Genomic DNA, 21,477 nt, shown 5'->3' on the forward strand with positions numbered 1-21,477 from the left:
AAAATATTCTTTTATACTCTCATGTTCAGAATTTCCACCCTGAATCTTTCACTGAAAAATCAGACTTTTATGAATGTTGACCAAAAAAAGTTAAAAATGAGGTAAAGCATACTTTATATTTCATAGCACATCTGTTAATTGTCATGGAGCCTGGGCCTTTTACATCCTAGCCAGGTGGATAATGAATTAACTGTAGAAAATTGTCGCTAAGAGACTTTGCAGAACACTATGTAAGAGAGTAATCTCTAGAGTAAACTTGTAGGGAGTTGCCTTCTCTGTTTCTTAGCTCCATGTTCTTGAGCAAGATACTTCAACTTACTGTGAAATGGGGATGATAACAGTTACAATCTCGGAAGAGGAGAAAAATGGCACCAAGAAGAGAGAAGAAAGTGTCTGATGGTCAGGGAGTAGTGGAAGGATCTTAAATAGGGTAGTCAAGGAGGGTCTCACTGAGAAGGGGATTAAAGAGGATAAAAGAAGATGGCAGGTAGAGAACAGGTACCTTAGGGAAGATGGTACCAGGCAAAAGGAACAGAGCATGTTCAAGGCCCTGTGTAGAAAGCATGACCCATAAGAGAGAGACACAGTGAATATTTAGAGATGAATTCAGAGAGAGCATGGAAGGGAAGTCTGTGGGGCTGTGATAGGTGGTTTGAGTAAGGAGGCTGTCGGAAGGCGGTATGGGTTTAATTGGAACCTCCAATATATATGTTGAAGTCCTAATGTAATGTGGGACTGTAAATATGACTTTATTTGGAAACAGGGTCCTTGCAGATATAATGACACTAAGGTGAGGTCATATTCATCTAGGGTGGGCCCTAATCCAATGACGAGTGTCCTTATAGGAAAAGGAAAGGTTATGCATAGACACACACAGGGAAGGAACACTACGTGAAATGGGAGGAGAGATTAGAACAATTTATCTACAAGCCAAGAAATGCCATGGATTGCTGTCAATCACCAGAAATTAGGAAGAAGCAAGGTGCGGCAAGGTCCTCCCCTAGAGTTTTCAGAGAAAGCATGGCCATGCTGACACCTTGATTTTGAACTTAAAGCCTTCAGTACTGTGAAGGAATACATTTCTGTTGTTTTAATTTCTGTTACTGTTCCAATGCTTATTTGGAGTCTCACTTGTGTTTGCAGTCAGATGGTAGTAGGGCTGGACATCCAAGATGGTTTCTTCACTCACATTTCTGGGGCATGGTCTGGATGGGTCTGGATGGCTAGAACAGCCCAGGCTGGGCCATTCTCTCTACATGTGGCCTCTCACATGGCTGTCTTGGCTTTCTCATAACATGTGAATCTTAAGGTAGATTATTCTCATATGTCTTCTTACATGACAAGTGGCTTCCTTCAAAACAAGTGTTCCAAAGAGACCCCTTGCAGTAGAATCTGCAAGGCTTTCTACATGCTAGGCTTAGATGGTCAGCCTGGACTCAAGGGGAGGGGAGTATGCATGACTTGTATGCCAGGAGGCATGGTTCATCAGGGTGACTGTCTTCAGAGACTAGCTACCATGGTGGTGTATTGTTGAGAGTCAATGAAACAGTCAACCTCTCTTCTTTCCTCCCCACTTCTATTCAAGTAAAACATATATATGCTTTAGGTCAGATGTGCTTTAGTTATTACATTTTCATAAGAGCTAGGAATAACTCTAGAGAATGGAAATGTGGAATCTTAGAGCTGAAATCTTAATGGTCCTAGAGCTAGAATTCCAGAACTCACAAAGATCAGTCTCCTATACATTTTAGGCAATATAGAGAAAACTCTTGATGGAATAAAGACCCTTTGGATCAGTTTGAGTGCTATTTCCTCACTTACTTTATTATAAAACTGGAGGGGAAAATTGGAAAATACTTGCCATAAAAGTGCATAAAATTATAATAAAGAATAGGGAAGCACAAAATATAAATATGGAAAAGATAGCTTATTACTAAACATTTAACAATAGTAAAAAAATTTAACACTTGAGAAATACTCTAGCCCCCAAATAGACCATTGCAGCGATCATTAAAGACTTAGAAATTTGATTATTTTTCATATTTCTAAACTAACTGAAATCTAGCCATACATTTTAGTTTGTCATTCTAATTTTTTAAAACTCTTCTTATTCCTTGTGCTCTCTAGCCTCCTTCTGGTTGGCTTCATTGAGAACAACCCCAGTGTTAGTCACAGGATTTCCTGATAGGAGGAAATAACAGCACCAAAAGCTAGTGACCAAAATGCCCACATCTGGATTCAGCAATTGCAATTTTGTCGATCGCATTGTAAGTTGAGTAAGGAACACAATGCAATGGATGCCAAGATACTTTGCTGCCTGGGAAGAGTAAAGTACATTGCAAGTACAAACTATTCTATTCTCAAACTAAATATATATGTTATGGATGATGAGACTATCTTCAGTGTCGTTAGGATTTTAAAGTGAAATCTGCACATGTGTTCACACTTTTCATATTGTGGCTGATTGCTATGTTTTAGATAAACATAAGCTACATAGGATACAGAATGCCCTTGGTAGAGTGGGACACCCCGCTGGTCCCTATGTATCAGCCCCTCTTACTTTTCTTTCTTTCTTTCTTTTTTTTTTTTTTGCACTAGGAGAATTCCAGTTTTGTCTAGGATGGCAAAGTGCCTGGGTAAAAATACTTCATGTCTCATTCATGTCTCTGTCTTCCTTATGGTTGAGGTTGCCATATGATACAGTTCTGGCAAATGTGTATGTGTTTTTTGTTTTTTGTTTTTGTAAAAATACTTTCCTGACCTTTCTGCATCAAAGGTCACATCCTTGTTAAGAGAAAGACCTTCTCCTTTCTTCTGTCTCTCCTTATTCCTGGCTGGATTTAAGAGAAGCGGAAGTGAAGCTTACATCAAGCAACCATGAGGTACTGTCTGGATTTCTTGCGATAGGAGGCAAATAAACCTTTTCTTCCTCTCAGCCACACAACAGCTGTGTTTCTAATGTTGACAACCATATATATTCCCTGTATGTATATAGATGGCAAAGCAGTAGAAATAAGTGCCTTTCTAAGTTGATTCACTAATTCCAAACAAATGAAACCCCTTTAAGCAAAGTGTTAAGCGAAGCAACCCACGCAGACTCCACTGTAGTCTGCCATCTTGCTCAGTCCCTCTACTCCCCACTTCAAATCTTTGGTCCCTAAAACCCATTCTCCACACAGCAAACAGAATAATCTTTTAAAGAAGATTGATCAGGTCATGTCACTCTTCTGCTTAAAATTTCAGCGGTTTTCTACAGCAATTAGAAAAAAGGATATCTCTGAACCCTTACAAGGCCTACCAGGTCTGGCCCCCGGGTGCTCTTCCTCTCCTTGATCTGGCTCCTCTCTGCCTCTCTGACCTCATCTCATCATATTTCAAGACTGCTCAGGGAGGCTGAGTGGGCTGTGCATGGCCAGTTGCCAGCGGCTGCCATTCACAGTAGTTTCTAGCTGACTTGTAGTACTTCTAATCTTTCTGAGGCTAAGATTTATCATATCTATTTTTCTTTTGGGCATAAAAGAAAAATGTGGTAAATGGCCACTGCCTATCTCTCTATAGTGGTTTATATTAATGTCATTTAAAAGACTTTTTTAAAATATCCATTCATATTTCATATGGGACCAAATTCTGAGGTGACATGATAAAATTAGGTAAAACTAGTGCATAAATGATCCTGTTGAAGCCTTACAGAGCAGCAGATCATTTTACCCTTCGCAATAGCTACTTATATTCCTCTCAATGTTCAGGGCACACAGACATTTTTCCTTGTGAGGAGGTTGCCTTTGCCATTCAAGAATCTAATTTAATTATTTAATTAAGCCATTTTAATCCCTGAGAAAAGTAGTTTGAAATTGTTATAGCATTTATGTTTCTGTAGTTAATACAGCAAGCATCGATTAAAACAATCCTCCCTTTGGCAGCCCAATGAGAGTTGAAACAAACATCTGTTTCCTGCCCAATTGACTTTACAGAAACCAGGTAGTTTCTGCAATTTGCCAAAGTCAGGCATCCTAATCCAAATTTGTTGAAACCATTTGCATTTCATAACTGTTCTTTCTTACCCAGGTTTTTCATGGCAAAATAAATTCATGTCAAGCATTGGGATGGTGATTTTTCAGCTCTCCCTCTGATTACAAAGCAGATTCTCTAAAAATCTGAACTCTCAGGACCAGAAACTGTTTCTCATAGTCAAATATACCGAGTTGTGAGAGGCGAGGAGAGCAAAAGCTCTGTGATAGGACCTGTTTCAAACTGTCTAGAGGAAAAAAAAAAACCACTAAAATTGATCAAAACCTTTCACTTCCCCCTTTTCTTCTCTAGCCTGTTTGAAGAAACTTTTTAATGGTCTCCATTAGGAGAAAATGCCTGGTCTTCCTCCCTTCTAAGTTTTGATTTCCAGATGTACTCAATGATGGTTTAACAAGAAGAGCATATGTTTTCATCATGAATTCAGTTCGAAAGGTCTTGCTACTCTGAAATGCAAAGTTGCTGGGTGATTATCTCTGACCAGCAGACTTTCAAAAGATGCTGCAGAGATTATCATGCCCCGTTTTAATCTTTCTTGTCATCCTGCCTTAATCAAGCACCCTTCACTGAAAGAAACTATATGCATTACGTATGTGTATGGCTTTGTGTGATTTACTCTTGTCCGTATGAGTCTTCCAATCAAGAGAAAAGTGTAGAGATTGGATATAAGTGATTTTGAAAGAAGGGCAATTTATTTTATCCACTCAGGGCTGAGGACTGCCTGTTTGATTACATCATTATAGGGCTAAATTTTTAGTAATTAACATTCATGTAAATTGAAGTGCTGTTGGAAGGAGAGGACATTTAGTAATAAGGAATCATGGTTCATCTCCAAGGACCAGACCACTTAGCCGCTCCTCAGTGCCACTGAACATGAAAACGTTCTCCCTCCCCCACCATGGCAGCGTCACCTGGGAAGTCTTCTTCCCTCTCCATCCACAGGACAGTTTTGTTGCTTGACTGCTGTTTACTCAGTATTTTCTGTGTGTCAAGAAATAGTAAGCCTAGCAGGGTGCATACAGTATCAGCTGCTTTGTGGCTTCTCAGCCTCATTTTCCCACTGGCCGCTGCTTCAGCAACAGTTTTGTGCCTTCTACTTCCTTACCAGGTGCAACTTGACATCTCCTTCTTTTGGGCCTGCAGGGAGTACTACTTGCTTTCCGGCCTGGAGCTTTCCGATGTGGGATGTTCTCACAACTACAGAGCGAAAGGGAAGTTAATGCCCATAGAGCCACTCTTGACCAAAGATGGATGGAAGTTACTGCACTCGTAGTTGGTGGGAAGGCATCTTTGAGAATATTTCATAAGATTCCTCAGAAGTTGTCCTTAGTGGTGGCTGACTCAAGAACTTGTTTCAGTATTGGCTTTCCCTAGTTCCTTGAGACCACTTCTCAAATAGTCCACCTACTCATAAACCTTCATCTCAGGCTCTACTTTCAGGAAAGACTAGGTTAAGACACAGAAATGACGTTAACTCAAGATTTGTGCTGGAACTAGAAGGAAGGTTCCCTCATCTCCAGCCTTATTATTACTCCATGAGCTACCTGGTACAACTCTGAAGAATAAGTTGTTTGTTTAAATTAATCAGAATTTCCTTTTGTTGCTTAGAACCAAAATAAACCTCATGGATAGAGATAAAGGTACTAAGCAAGGCAAATATGTATTTTTCCAAGGTGATAATTTGTCATTCTCTGTTTATGGGTTTAAATACCACACTTTGGCGTAAGTTCTTTCTGTGTAAAAATAATGTTGTCTCCTGTGTGGTTAGCTTCCACTGAACTCCTCATGCTCTTAGAATGAAGCTGTGTGAGGCCAGCTAGGACGAGACTGTGTTGCCTACTGGTTAAGCACATGGGCTGCTGAATTAGAATCTTGACTCTGCCACTTCCTCTCTTGGACAAGTTACTTAATCTTCCTGTGCCTTCGTTTTCCATCTTGTAGAGGAAGTGATGGTACTTATTTTACAGAGTTATTGCCAAGATTAGATAAATTAACATATAAACTACTTTTTTTTAAATTTAGTAAAACTTTACTTTTACTTTAAAAGGAGACTCTCTGACATGACTCATGCACCAAATCTCTCTTCTAACTGAGATTTTCCAATTGCCTGCCATTGCTAACTTCATTCTTTCTGGTCCTTCATTTCTCTTCCTTGCAGTTTGCATCCTCAGCCTTTTGATAGTAAGTTCCACATGGCAGAGACTGCCATGTGTTCATTCAAACCCCATGTCCTTTCCCTGCTGGGCAGACACCTACTGCATTTCCCAGCCTTACCAGTTTGGGTGGCCATGTGTCTGACCTCTGGCCAACAGCATTTGGGCAGAAGGGATGTACCTTACTTTTAGGCAGGGCCTGTGCACACCTCTCATGAGATCCTCTAAAACCTTTTTTCCCATTAACTAGCCATATGCAGAGGATTCAGAGCGGATTGTGGTCCCCAGGAGGGCAAAGTCATAGAAGGGGCCTGGCTCCCTGAATGACCCTATGGCATTCCACCTGCCAATCAGGAATATCCTCATTGATTTTTGTTGAGAAATAAACTTCTACGGGATTCAACCTGTGAGGTTTCAGAGTTTACTTGCCACGTCATTGTCTTAGCCAATATACTGCATAGGGTAGAGGGTATGTCCTCCCTGTTCTTCAGTACCAGATCAGTGTCTGGGATGTGGTAGACACCTAACGGATATTTATTGCATCAATTAATGGATATATATGCACAGCTTCTATCACCTATTTCTCCTTCATCTTAAAGGAAGAGGTCTCCTTCTCTTGTGTAAAATAAATCCTTTCCTAATTCCCCAAGTATTTATCTTCTAGAACCAAGGCTTCTCAAACTTTGCTATGCCTATGATCCACCTGGAACCAGTGAAAATGCAGAGTCAGATCCAGTGGGCTTGGGGTGGGGCCTGAGATTCCAAATTTCTAGCAAGCTTCCAGGTGATGCTGGTGCTTCTCCTTGGGTCCACACTGAGCAGCAGGATTCTAGGCAAGACTTGTTATGATGAGCACTGGGTGTTGTATGGAATTGTTAAATCACTACATTATTCACCTGAGGCTAAGATAACACTATTAACTGTATTGGAATTAAAATTAAAACTCAGTCTAAAAAATGCTGTTACAGATCTTTGCTTCATCAACTATCATCTCTTTTGTCTGTGTTTTGACTTCTCCTTTTCTTAGGGAGTTTCTGTAAGACGTATGCCCCCTATTTGTTTATAAACATTTATATAGCACCTACAGCATGCCTGGCACTATCCTCTATACTTCCCATATATCAAGTCACTTGTTTCTCACACAAAGTCCATCTTTAACCTGCAGATGTTGTAAACAGAGGACAGTTGCTTGCCAAGGGAAGGCAGGAAGTGGTAGAGTCCAAATTCCAGCTTGGGCGGTGTGGCTCCAGAATCCTTGTGCCCAACTCTTAGTCCAAGTTGCCTTCTGTCTTTGATATCTTCACACCTTCTTGAAATCTGGGCAGCTCAATGAAGTCAGTTTGTCAACTTCTTCCAGGACCCTCTGAGGTCTTCTTTTGACACCTGGTCATATCATCTCAGCTGCTTTGCATGGGTGCAAACTTACTGAGTTCTGTTAGCATTGAGTGCAACTGCTTTGGAGTTCATGTTAGTATCATCATCATAATCAGCTGAAAAATGGAAAAACAGATTTCACTTATTGCTAATGTCAAATAAGTAATTGCAATTCAGCAAGTTCCTAGGATGCATTCGTTATGAGTGAAGCTGTCTGCTAAATGCTGGGAAGAATGCAAAGAGAAGTAAAACACAATCTCTGCCTTCAAGAAACCTATAATACTATTAGGAAGACAGATACCTGTACAAAAAATCGTTTTTGGTATTAGGTAGAATATTTTTAGTTTACACAAGAAAGAAAAACCATGCTGTGGTAGGTAAGGGGAAAAGAGTGAGCAGAAGCACAGATGGTGAAAAGTGAGACTGTGTTTGGGGGATGAGGTAGGTATCCAGGATGCTTGCAGCAGAAGGCAGGTGTCTGAGGAGGAGAAGGCTGTGGTGGTTGTGCCTGGGAAGGCTCGTGGTTTGGGACCAGATGTGGGAAGATCTACCTGCTAACCAATGTGGAATTTATTATGCAGGTAATGGGTAAGCCATGTCAGTTTTTTTTTTTTTTTTTAATTAGTGGTTGACATAGGGAGAATTGTGCTTAAGGAGGGTTTTTTTTTTTTAATGTTGGTTTGTTTTTTGTCATCTTTCTCCTTCTCCTTTTTCTTTTTCTCCTCCTCCTCCTCCTTCTTCTTCTTCCTCTCTCTTGCAAGAGAAAAGACATTTTTACTCATGTACTTAGGTGGTTGTTCACAGGAAAGATGTCACCCAAGGAGGCAGTTAGAATTTGGGTTTTTTATACTATCTTAATAGAGGGGAGGGGAGGAAGGGCACTTAAGGGAAAACAAATGACTTTTAGGAAAGATAAATGGGCCCTTCGGAGAAGAGATGGGAGATAGGATAGTTCTGTGACAATGTCTGTTAAGGTAATTCCTTATCCCGGTGCCAGCTTCTTGTCTGCTGTGATAGAAGTTCCTGATTTTGAAACTGCTGGGGAGGCGGTTTGTGACAGATGAGTTCTTTTGATGGCTCTGCTTTTAGGCAGATAAGGAGAATTCAGAAAAACCGAAATATCCGGTGGTTTATTCTGGATCCCTTCATTTCCAAAGAACACTGCTCTCCAGAAGGGAAGTTAATGTGGATAAGCCTTCTGATGAAGTTTGTTCGTGGATTAGAATGGAAAGAGCTTGTTCTTGAGGGGAACATCATATTTATGGGACATCTGTATTGCTTCAAATATTCTCACGTGATAGATAGTTAAATTAATCAAACAATTACATAAGTCATAATAACATTTATGATATATAATTAAATAATTAATAAAATTCTCACAATATCCCAAGAGGTAAATCCTAATATCTCTGTTTTACAGGTGAGCAAACCAGGGATGATATTGGTTACTTGCATAATATGCCCAAGATAACACAGCCCGTAGGTATTAAAGGCTAGATTCAAGCCAAGATCTGTTTGCAATTTTTCTAAAATACCTTGTTGAGAGTATATCAAGTAAACAGGGAGGAAAAACCCAAATGTACATGCCTTGATCCTGTGGATGGAAAACAGAGGGCATGTGCGGAGAAAGATTTAAAAATATTTATTGGATATATGTGAGAAAGTTAAGACATGAGTGACTTTTTTTCTCTTTATGTGATTTCAGTTAATTTAAACAATTATCTCAGTAAGTCATATTAAATACCTATTCATTTCAGACGAAAAGTGCTTTGGGGCTGAAGATTTAAGCATTTTAAAATCTTCACTATGAACTCATAGACTGCCTATAAACTTAAAGAAAGTCTACATGTGAGGCCCTTGTAAAGGTTTTATTGTCCTATTCACAGAATGTTATTAAAAACTGAATGTTTTTTTTTTCTTTCAGATGAAATGAATGTGATAGATGCTCTCAAAAACTGTTATTTATTCACAGGTTTGGTTTAACAGTTATTTGCATCTTGCTAAGCTTCTGATTGTGTCACTTCTAGCACCTTATACTATTATTTAAGGGGGAAAAACAAGGTGGGTAGTTAGGGTATGACTACAGAATCTCTTGAAATAAGATGCTATTGTCTTATTACAGTGGCTATTATTTAACAAGCATTGAGACAATTATCAGCACAGGAAAAGAAGAGAGGAGGGAAATAATTTTTTCTTTCTGAGATCCAGGAGCCACTCAATAGAGAAGCCTATGTCTTATTTATCTTCATAACCCCGATGTGAACCGTAGACCACAGCACATGCTAAGTGATCAAAATCACTGGCTACTGGCTACAGATGGAGCAATCAAGCCCTCACATAGCTGGAGAACTTCCCATGTCCACACAGCTAGCAAGTGACAGAGGCACAGTTCAAGCCCTAGTCTTTGGTTTTTGGTCCCATTATGCTTTCCACCCCACTATACCACTTGTTTAAATCCATCTGTCCATTTATCTACTCAGTAAATCCCAATGGGTTGTCTTCAGTGGACCAAACGCTGTACTAGGAAGAGAGAGATGAAAGTCATGGTTCCGTCTGCCTTGAATTTATAAAGCCAATGAGGAAAACAGATAATAACTGTGACACAATATGACTTGGGACGTAATTGAGTTATATATTAATAACAATAATTGGTAGCACTTTAAAAATATGGTTCAAAATGCCTTTTTTAAAAAGATTTTATTTATTTATTTGACAGAGAGAGAGAGAGATCACAAGTAGACAGAGAAGGGGAAGCAGGCTCCCTGCTGAGCAGAGAGCCCGATGTGGGGCTCGATCCAGGACTCTGGGATCATGACCTAAGCCAAAGGCAGAGGCTTAACCTACTGAGCCACCCAGATGCCCCCAAAATGCCTTTTTTATAAAAAAAAAATATTTTATTTATTTATTTGGCAGAGGGAGCGAGATCACAAGGCAGCAGAGAGGCAGGCAGAGAGAGAGGGTGAAGCAGGCTCCCGGCTGAGCAGAGACGCCCCCCAAGGCGGGGCTCGATCCCAGGACCCCGAGATCATGACCTGAGCTGAAGGCAGAGGCTTAACCCACTGAACCACCCAGAAGCCCCTCAAAATGCTTTTTCAGCCAGATTTTATTTAAGCTTCCAAACACTTTCAACAATAAAGGTACTGTTATTATCCCCATTTTACAGACCAGAAACCTTGCCAAGGTTTATAAGTCCAGCAAGTGCAGATTGACTATATGCATTTTTCCTGGCTTTTGCAAATGTAAGACAGAGTCACATCTGCTTGCATTCACAGCTCTCGGTCACTAAGGTGGACATGGTATAAGCCACTAGTTCCCAAATTGCCACACGTTAGAATCACTTGGAAAGCTTTTAAAAATCCCAATGCTTAGGTGACAAATCACAATTCTTGGGGTAGGAGCTAGACGTCAGTATGTTTAAGATTTCCAGGTGATTCCAATAGACAATAAAGTTGAGAGGCACGGTTATAAACTATAAAGTGTAATACTAATATAAGGTTTTTTTCCTTGTTCCAATCTTTTCAAAAAGCTCAATTTCTAAAAGATCAAAATCAGAAGACACATTAGACACTCAATTTCAGTTAACCCAGCTGTCCCTTTTGCATCATCCATGGGCTTGGCACAGCATTCGTTGAGTAGGTCTCTGATCAAGCGGACGGTTATTATCACACAGGGTGGGCATTCAAGTTTCGCTTAGGGGTTGGTTATAGAAAAAATGGTCAGTTTTTGTCATAATGCCAAAGGTATAAGGGAAAGGGAAACTCATTCCAGGATGTGGACCCTGGGAGTCGGTTCAGGAGAACCTGCTGGAGGGAATGAATTGAGTGTTTATGGCGACCTCTGCCACCAGCAGCTGGTGTCAACAAGGCTTGAAGAGGTAGATTTGATTGTTTTTAAAAGAGGAGGTAAGGCAAAAGAAATAAATTATGTGTAGGGCAAAAAAGCAAGGAATTTGGAATTAGATCTTGATTAGTATTTCAGGACTTCCATGTCCTAACTTTATGACTTTAAGCGTTCTTTTTTTTTTTTTTTCAGCCTCTCTTATTTTAGAATAAGATTAGTATGGGGATAATACTTTCCTAATAAGATAGTTGTAAACACTAAATGACACGTGAAGTGGCTTATACATACTAACACTTAAAAATAGTTGTTGTTACTACTATTTGTTACAGTTCTTGCCTTAAAACAACTCCATGATTTTCTCTGATATTTACTCACATATTCAGGTCATGAACTCCATACCCAGCACAAAGAGGCAGGAGACTAATGATCTTGCCAGATTCTAATTTTTTTCAAATGTAATCTCTATGCCCAACATGGGGCTTGCCTTCATGACCCCAAGATCAAGAGTCATATGCTTTACCGGTTGAGCCAGCCAGGCACACCTCTCCTCCTGCCAATTCTAATTTTTAAACAGAGATAGCTGTGTTTCTTTTTGTACAACATCTGAGTAGATACTTCCAGGTAAATTCTGAATGGATGCTTAGTTCTTATGACCATCTCCTTTTATTTTTTAAAGTTTTCTTGAAAAGATTCAGTGCATGGAAAGAGTAGGTATGGGATAGATCCAGAAAGGTTAGATGTTTCGTGTTGGTTGAAGATAAATTATGAACATAAAAGCAAAGCCAGAGAATCTGTGTTTGATGGTTACCTCAGAAGAAAATGAGCCTGTAAGGGTTCCAAAGAGAATAGGAGGGAGGAGACTTTTGGGAAGAAACAATGTGAGACCACCAGCTAACTATCCGCACTGGGTTTAAGAACTGGGAACACCATCTAAGATCTGCCTGTTCTGGTTTGATGTTATAAGTAGCATAAACCTCTCCCCTGACAAAGGCTGGTGGAGAAGATGGAACCTTATCTAACTGCTTGCAAGGGATATTATCCAAACTCTCCCAGATTGTTGTAACCTAAAGAGTTTACATTATGTAGTACATAGTCATCAAAAGGCTCATTTAGGCACCTGGTTTTGAGTGCCATTCACCCTCCAAGAAAACTCAGCTAAGGGGGGTGATTGTTGGGATATATATGGAGTAAAAATAAAAATCTTGGAAGAGCCAAGAAGACAAGACTCAAAAGATTCTGTGTCATGAAGATGGACCCAGGGCATCATACTAGATGTCTAAGGATGTCAGAGGCATGGAACACTAGCTAGCACTTTGTCACTAACATGATACAATCACCCTTTGTATCCTTGTTTCTTATCATGTGTACCTGATGCTTCCTTTTAAAATCATGATTTTAAGGGGACCTGGGTGGCTCAGTCATTGAGCATCTGCTTTCGGCTCGGGTCATGATCCCCAGGTCCTGGGAAGGACTCACTGCTCAGCGGGAAGCCTGCTTCCCCCTCTCCCACTCCCTCTGCTTGTGTTCTCTCTCTCACTCCCTGTCAAATAAATAAAATATTTTTAAAAAAATCAAGATTTCATATATTTTAGGTCATCATGTCTTTTTCAGCTCTAGTTATACATTGTGACTTCTAGTAATGTCTCCCAGCACTGACGGGCAGATTATGAAGAGGACGAGGAAGAGAGAAAGAGAAAGTCTTACTAGCTCATCTCATTGCATTGAGTCAAGCTCACAGTTACTGGATTTCCCAGACATTGGATGCCATGGGATCAGGTATGCACTTCTGGTCCAATCAGCTGCATTCAGGAAGACAGTATTTTATAAAGTCCAATATTGCTGCTTAACCACCAGAGTCTTTGGTTAGGGGAATCTTCCCTTTGAGAAAAATGTGAGTAGGCAAGGAAATATGACAAACACATTCAGCACTTTCCCAAGTCCTCATAATTAGATAGAAATGGAATTTGAATCCTGATGCTTGAGATTTAAGCATAGGACACTTCATTACGCCACAGCTTCCTCTGAGGTATAAAACTAATGAGCAGCCCTCTGGTCATGTAAGTCATTTCCCTCCCCTTCCACCCATATACATGTATATACACTTATACACATTCGCACAAACATCTTCTCTCTCTCTCTCTTTCTCTCTCTCTCTCTCTCTCTCTCTCACACACACACACACACACACACACACACACAAACACACACATACTCAAGGCCACGTGTTAAAACCATTCATGTCTGGACTCCCACTATCTCTGGCATGGTATAACCATGTAGATTTGTGACTTGGAGATTCTATAACTTCCCTGTTAGTGCCAAGGGACAAGCAGTAGGTCTGATAAACTCATCTGCCCTGTTAACCAGTAGATAAGATGAGGGCCCATTAAAATTGTCATAGGAGTAATTTCTCTATAGAATATCTCAGGGCATCAGTGGTTGTCCTCATACAAATTTCAAACCATATAGAAAGAGATCAAAATCTTAACTGTGACCATTATGGAGATTTCTGACAACAGGCAGCATTTAGGTCTGTCGCTAACCCATGAACAACTAAATTATAAGAATGGTCATCCAATTTTTCTACATGTAGCTCTAATACTCACCCCAAAATTCCTAGGGTCATCAATGTTTTCTTCTTCAACAATGAAAAGATAGAAAAGTGAAATGTCTTTACTTCTTTCCCCAAAGCCATAATTATGAATATTTTATTTTTGACCCCAAATAAACTTACAGGTGTGAAAAAAAGATAGTAATGTTCCAAAACAATGGAAGATAGGATTTTGAGTTAGTAAATGAGCAGTTACTCCCTGACATTCCTCAAAAGAAAGACATCTTTTAGGGGTTATGAGAAATCCAATGGCTTTTGGAAAATCCTTGGCAAATGTCTAAAAATATGTTTCAAATGTTTTCAACTCAAACAAATTAAAAACACATTTTTTTCCTGGCACTTTCTTCCTTCATTTTAAAGGATATGTATATTTTTTCAGGGAAATTTTAGGCATGTGGTTCTAATTTTCACTTAACTCATCATGATATTGTTTCATAAGAGCTATTCAATGACTTAAAAATCCTTATGAGTCTTTTTTTAAAAAATAAGCCCTTAAAAACCTTTATTCCTTAGAAATAGGAAGTCAGAGAAATCAGAGCTGGAAAAGGACAAGTAAGTCCTGCAAGGGTTTTTCCTGACAGGACAGGATCAAGTCTACTTCATTTTGTTTAAATGAGATGTAATTCCCTGAAGTCAAGTACTTTTCTGGAAAGACTGTCCCAGCTGGTAGGGGACTTCTTTCATTATGTATCTTGGATTGGCCCTCTTTTCACACCTGAAGCTATTAGGACCCTCACTGGCCTTTTAGATGATCTCCCATCAAGTCCTTGCCAATGGTGCCCCATTATTAAAGCACACTCTTGGCCTGTTCTACAGTTTCCATGTTGCTTGCTCTTGACTCCTATACAAAGAGTCTGTTATGTATATGAGAGGTGGGATGTGCTGTCAGTACCCATCTCCCATGACACTGATTTCTGTAAGAGATTCATACCCCTTGGCACTCACATTCTATGACATTTACTTGGTTCTAGTATTCTCTGTTTTTCTTATAATTGCTTCTGAGTTTTAGGTTTTGATATGAATTCTGTTTCTAATAATATTTAGAATAAAATAACACTAGTTTGTACCAGTATTGACATACTTATATTATGGCTACATTTCCTAAAACCATGATCATTATTTTCACCCTTCTCCTTTATAAAGAATTTATTTTTGGCAATCCAGGACAACTCCAGCATCCTCCAGTGCATTGTCTCCAAATGCCTCCACCCAGAGCGCTGCCTTGTATACACAAAATGCAAAATGCTTACTGTCTCCATCACTTTTTTGGCAATGAACTTAATCCTGCCCTATGAAATGCATCGCACGTTATTTCACTGTTGTCTTACACATTGGTGTACCTCCCATGGGGAGGGGTTTAAAAATACCTGCTTTGATCACCCAAAGTACCCAGTTTTTTTTGTTAATAGACATAAAGCTAAGGACTCAGTCATTATTAATCAAATGAATGGATAAACATTATTCTCTGCAGGATTTTGGAAGCTGCAGTAATATGGATATTTGAGTCAGGTAGATCTGGATTCAAATTCCCTCTCAACAGTTGAGCTCATCTATGTTATTTCCCAAAGCTTCAGTTTCTCCACCTAGAAGTGGAGCTATTATAAATGGGAACAGTAATAGTTACAAGAATGACACACTTAATGTGCCCTTGTCTAGAAACTCAAGATGTACTACTTCATCTAATCTTCAGGAAAATCTTGTAAGTTAGATACTGTTCTTATCCTCATTTTTCAGATAAATAAATTAAGTCACAGATCAAGCGAAGTTCCTTCACAGACTTTATACAAGGATTTAATAAGGCAACATATCACCACAGCACCTGACCCACTGTAGTTGTCAGTGGATGTCAGTTCTTTTTCTTCATCTTGCCCATCCAATCCATTTACGAAGGTCAGGGGGCTTGTTGTAGAGATCAAATAAAACAATTGAGACAGGAATTTGAAAAGAAAAGAATTTTGTGTTTAAATTAACTAAAATTATTAACACTACTACACATCAATCTGACATCAGATCTATGATTGAGAAACTCTAGTTTCATAATAGGATGAAGACTGCAAAATGCATTTTTTGGTAAAGATTTTATTTATTTTTTTTGACAGAGAGATCACAAGTAGGCAGAGAGGCAGGCAGAGAAGGGTGGGGAGAGCAGGCTAAGATGCAGGGCTCAATCCCAGGACCTTGAGATCATGACCTGAGCCAAAGGCAGAGGCTTAACCCACTGAGTCACCCAGGCGCCCCTGCAAAATGCATTTTTAAAATGAGATTCAAATTTATGACCTCACAGTTTCTACTCCTAATGCTTAGGAGCCACTTTTTTTTTTTTTAAATAAAAAAATCACTTATCTAGTGCCTTCTGAATGGACTTGGCATTGTGGGATCTAGAATGGATTAATTTTTCTTGTCCTAGTGGCATTGAAAATTTGAAGGGAAAAGTCAAACAAAGTTCTTAGGTTCACCATGAAATTAACATGCGCAATCATTCTTTTCAGAGTGTTTGTACTTGAGGTTTGAAGGAGACAGATCCAAGAGATGGGAAGATAAAGGCCTTTACTTGACACAAGGCTAATCTTAGCACTGTTTTAGCATATTTTTGTCTTATAAGCAAATTCATAATTACTTTGTGTTTCAGCTCTTTTTAAGTCAAGTCATCTGTATGTCGTAAAGTAACTTTGAACTAAATTCACATTTTATCTCTCCCTGTCTTTCCATGTGTATTTCATTTCCTTTAACCACTGGTTTTGAAATCCCTTTGCCTAAAGCTTTCACGTTTGTTTCGGGAGAGCTTCCCACACACACCCTCTAACTTGTCTTCTAGGCAGGGCTCTGTCCCCAGTGACTTGAACAGTGACTGGTGATTAGTACAAGCTAAAAGATTCATCTCCAAAATATTCAATTCTTTGCAACAGTGCATCCATTGTCCTTCTGGTGGTACAGGCTTCATGAGCTCTGCAACTTACTCTGTGTGCCTTTACCACTCCTTTTTTCCCCTCTCTTTGCAGAAGACAGGAGGTGAGTTTAATGGCCCCAGGAGAGGACAGAAGGAAAAGCATTAAGGCGGAAAGGAAGCAGAAAGAAAGGAACACAGAAACATGCAGAGAGGGCAGTGTCTCCTTCCCAGGATGCTGAAAGCTTCTGGTCTGTTACCAGCATATCTGTGGAGATAGCAATAAACAAACGACAACAGCCAGAAAAATTGCCCCTCCAAACCAAAACCAAACAAAACAAATCCCAGAGTTTGACCAACACAGATATCAAACAAGTTGGGAGAGTTTTAGAAAACTCAAAAGTTTTGCACCGTTCAGTGGCCCCTGGGATTTGATTACTGGTTAGTTCTCATTTTTTATTTTCATTTAAAACAATCTTTTCTTAAGAGATGAAATCGTGGCTTGCATTTCTGTCTTTGTAATGTTGGGGCCTGGTACACAGTTGGCTTTCATTAAATGATTATTTGCTAAATGAACAAGTAAACTTTCTGCTCAAGAAAAGTTATTGACAATTATGGGAAGAAATGAAACCATTATCTAGAAAACAAACTCTTTTTCCATTGGTTCTAAGCACAGAATCCTTATACTATCTCCATGATACTAAAGAACATGTATAAATAATCAAATATTGACTTTTCTTTTATTTATATCAAAAGCAAAAATACATATTTGATCCCTGAAATAAAATTGGAAATAAAGAAACTTCTCAAAATCAAGAGGAAGAGAAAGAGAAATGAAACAGTGGAAGGCCCAAGAGAAAAAGCTGTTGTTTATAGAGAAATATTAACTTTACACTATACATCTTTCATGCCAATTATTTGGCAAATAGGTATAAATCACCTTGTGGTCCTTTTCATATCAGTATCTTCTTATCTAGCTTTTCGTATATTTGTTATTTTCTTTCCAACTTTATCGTAAGCTCCTGAGAGCAGAGTCTATTAAATGTTTTACCACACACATAGCACTTTTTGTATACATTGTGTGTGTCATGCTGTATGTGTCTGTGTATATGTGTACAGAGATATTTTTTTAAAGTCACATTTTAGGAAAGGTGGACACCAGAAGGAAAAACCAAGCACCAATGATGCAGGTGGCATAATCATGTATACAAATTGAGGGTATTTACTAGCATGCTCATACATATTCATGGTGCTTTATGTCTTAACTGCCCCTATATAACTGGCCTTCTATGGAAACTTGTCCATTTGCTGATGGGTACCTCATTCTACAAATGATTGGTCCTGTATCCAACTTTAGAGATAGATTTAGTGCATTCAAAATCAACTATAGTGCTAGTATACTTTTTTTTTAAATAAAGATTTTCATTTATTAGCGAGGGAGCTCAAGTAGGGGAGCAGCAGGCAGAGGGAGAGGGAGAGAAGCAGACTCCTCGATGAGCAGAGAGCCCGATGTGAAGCTTGATCCCAGGACCCTGGCATCATGACCTGAGCCAAAGGAAGACGCTTAACCCACTGAGCCACTCAGGAGCCCTGTGTCAGTATACTTTGAAAGACAATTTCAATGCCTTTTGGAGGCACTTATTATCTGAGTCTTTCCTACTGGCAACGGTATGTAGATGATCTTTTGTATTGGGGCACTAGCTTTTGACTTAGAGTTGAGGCTATTGAAATCAAAATTTGCTTAACGTCCAGTGTTTACTCTCAAATTGATCATTATTGTGTTTCACATCATCCAAGATAACCATTTATCTTGGAATGTTTTTTAGTTATGTTGGTTTTTAGTTCTTGTCCCCTTTTCTTGTGCATTTAATGTTGGAAGGATGGGAAGGCATGGTCCATCTCAGGAAAAAAAAAAAAAGTCTTACTAATAGAAGATGAATAGAAGATGAAGCACATACCAAGAACACGGAGAATGAATTTGAAACACGTTACTTTTCTCCTGAGTCACCTATAGGTTCAAACAGGCCTCCTGGGATTGGCACAGGGAGTATCTGCTGTGTGGTGCCCCCCCACAATTTGCCTTTTCCTTTCACCCAGGCCCGAAGTGTTCCATTTCTTTTCTGCTCAGCCTCAAGCCAGAACATCACTTCTTTGGTTTCAGTTAGGATTCCTCAAGCAGAGAAGAGTATCCTTCTGCCTCTGAGAGTAGAGGGTAAAGGACAGCAGGCTTTCAAGATCCAGTCTCAAACTGAAGCCTCTAAAAGACCTTTTTATTGATGAAATGACCTCTGAGCACAGCTGCGAGTGGTCACTTTGCTTTAAAGCATCCCAGGGTCTTTTATGTTCTACAAAACTCTCCCTTCTATTAGCCTAGCTGTTTCAGCCCAGGAAGGAGGTGGCGGTGGAAGGAACCTACATCTGGCTATAGAACATCAGATGATACCATCACTTTTTCTGCCTCTTAGGCTGTATTGGCCATCTTTCCTTTCATTTTCTGTCTGTTAGGTTGTTTTATCTCAATGTAACTTTTCCTGTGATCATTCAATGCAGTAACTCATTGGTTGGACTTTGCAATTCACTTCCCACATTACATTACACCAACTCACATTCTGGAACGGAAAGCAAAAATTAGTGATTGCTTCGACAACTGATTATAGAAAAGCTAAGAGCCTTCATAGGCAAAAGAGTGATAATGATGATAACTGAAATGATAACAACCACGAGGAGAAATCCTTTAGGCACTGTGGTAAGTAAGGGCTTTACTCATTGTAAGTCATTTAATCCTCACAGCAACCTTGAGTTGTGAGCGTTCTTATCCTCCTTTTATAGATGAGAAAATTGAGGCAGGACAAGATCCAATAAATGGCCCAGTGTCACATAGGTGGCAAGTGGTGGAGTTGAGACTCAAACAGTCTGGCTGTAGAGTCTAAATTTATAACCATCACTTTTATAATAAAGATATTGTGGGCCCCGCATCTATCATGCTTATCAACATATAATCAATTGGTTTATGAAAGGCATGCTTTAATAGGGCAATGGATTATGGCATGCTTGGTGGAGAATCAGTTTGCTGATTCCACAGATGTAAGCTCTAGTCTCATCTCAGCTGCTCACCAGTATAAGGTCTATACTTAGGAATGCCCTTGGACCTCCTTTGGTTTCTGGAATAACCCAGTGAGGGAAAAGACCAGTCAGTTTTGCAAAATCGTAAGCTTTGTTGGTTCGATCATGGCCACTGGCTTCAAGAAATCAGGCACTATGGATGTGGAAAAGTGTAATTTCTATTTCTACTGTGCTCTGTCATGCCCTACTTCAAATACTTCTTAGCTCAATGCACGGAAAGCCAGTTGCCATCCAAAATTTTAATTATTAATGTAAAAGTGTTTAAGATATGTCCATTAAGGCTGATAAAGTGGCGTCTGATTAACGGGCTTTTCATAAATGCACTGACACAAACTTTTTTTTAAAAAATTAATTCAGCCTGCAAATGAACATCATCCATTTTGCTATCATATTTTATCAGTCTGTAAAGTGCATTCTCACTTCAGTTTTCAGCTCTGAATGCAGAACACTGTGAAAAATGACAGAATTTTAATGAGAAAGTGAACAACATGCCATCAACACCCTTTTGCCAGTAAAAATGGCACAACATCAAAGCTTTAAATCATGTTCCCTCCACACCTTTGGACATCTGTGATTCTGTCTGAGTCCTCAAAATCTGCTACATCCATCACCAGGTGCAGCCTTTAAACACGGAGGCGCTGTCTACTTCACTGGTTGGCATGGCAACAGTTGTCAAATCATCCCTTGATAATGCTCTTTAATTGATTGTATAAATTATTCTGAGATATGTGATTGCAAAATGATGTACTGAGGCTCTTAAGTGCGTAGATCAGCCTGGCTGCATTTAAAGATGCATCACATTCCCTGCCTTTACCCAGGAAACTGACCCCCGCAGACTGCTGGAACACTCGAGATGAAGCATAAATATTAAACATTAAGGAAAAGTTTAAAGCAATGGCACAGTTAATTGCTACTCCAAGTGCATGTTAACTCGCTAAAAACCAACAGGCTGCATGTTGCATGCAGATGTAAAGATATTTTTTAAAATCACATCTAGAAGTCAGTCTATTTGAAGATGGCATTATTAGGAGAATTGAGTTTATGATTGCATGGATAGAGAAGTTATAGGCTATTTGGAGACACATGGCATCGTCTTTCTTCATTACGATGCCTTGGGCCTTTTCTTTTCATGATTCTTTATATACAATTAGTGCAATATATGTTGCCAATGTATTGGCTGTCCTGGTGCCTCCATCCCTCAGCTGAATGGCATTCTGTGACTTCTGGCATCTCTCCTCAATTGGGAATAACATTGAAGTGATGAGTGTGGAAACTATGCCAAAAACATCCTGTTATTTTCATTTTTTTGTGTTTCCCTAGGAGTTAAGCCCAATGCAATCTACCTGAAAGTTTAAACTCGTGGTTCTCAAAATGTGGTTCCCAGACCCGCAGCATCAGCATCACCTGAGAATCCATTAGAAATGCACACTCATTAGAAACCCTGGGAGTGGGGGGGGGACTCTATG

The sequence above is a fragment of the Neovison vison genome, chromosome 4 (genome assembly GCF_020171115.1).
Source record: "Neovison vison isolate M4711 chromosome 4, ASM_NN_V1, whole genome shotgun sequence".
Taxonomy (NCBI): Eukaryota; Metazoa; Chordata; class Mammalia; order Carnivora; family Mustelidae; genus Neogale; species Neogale vison.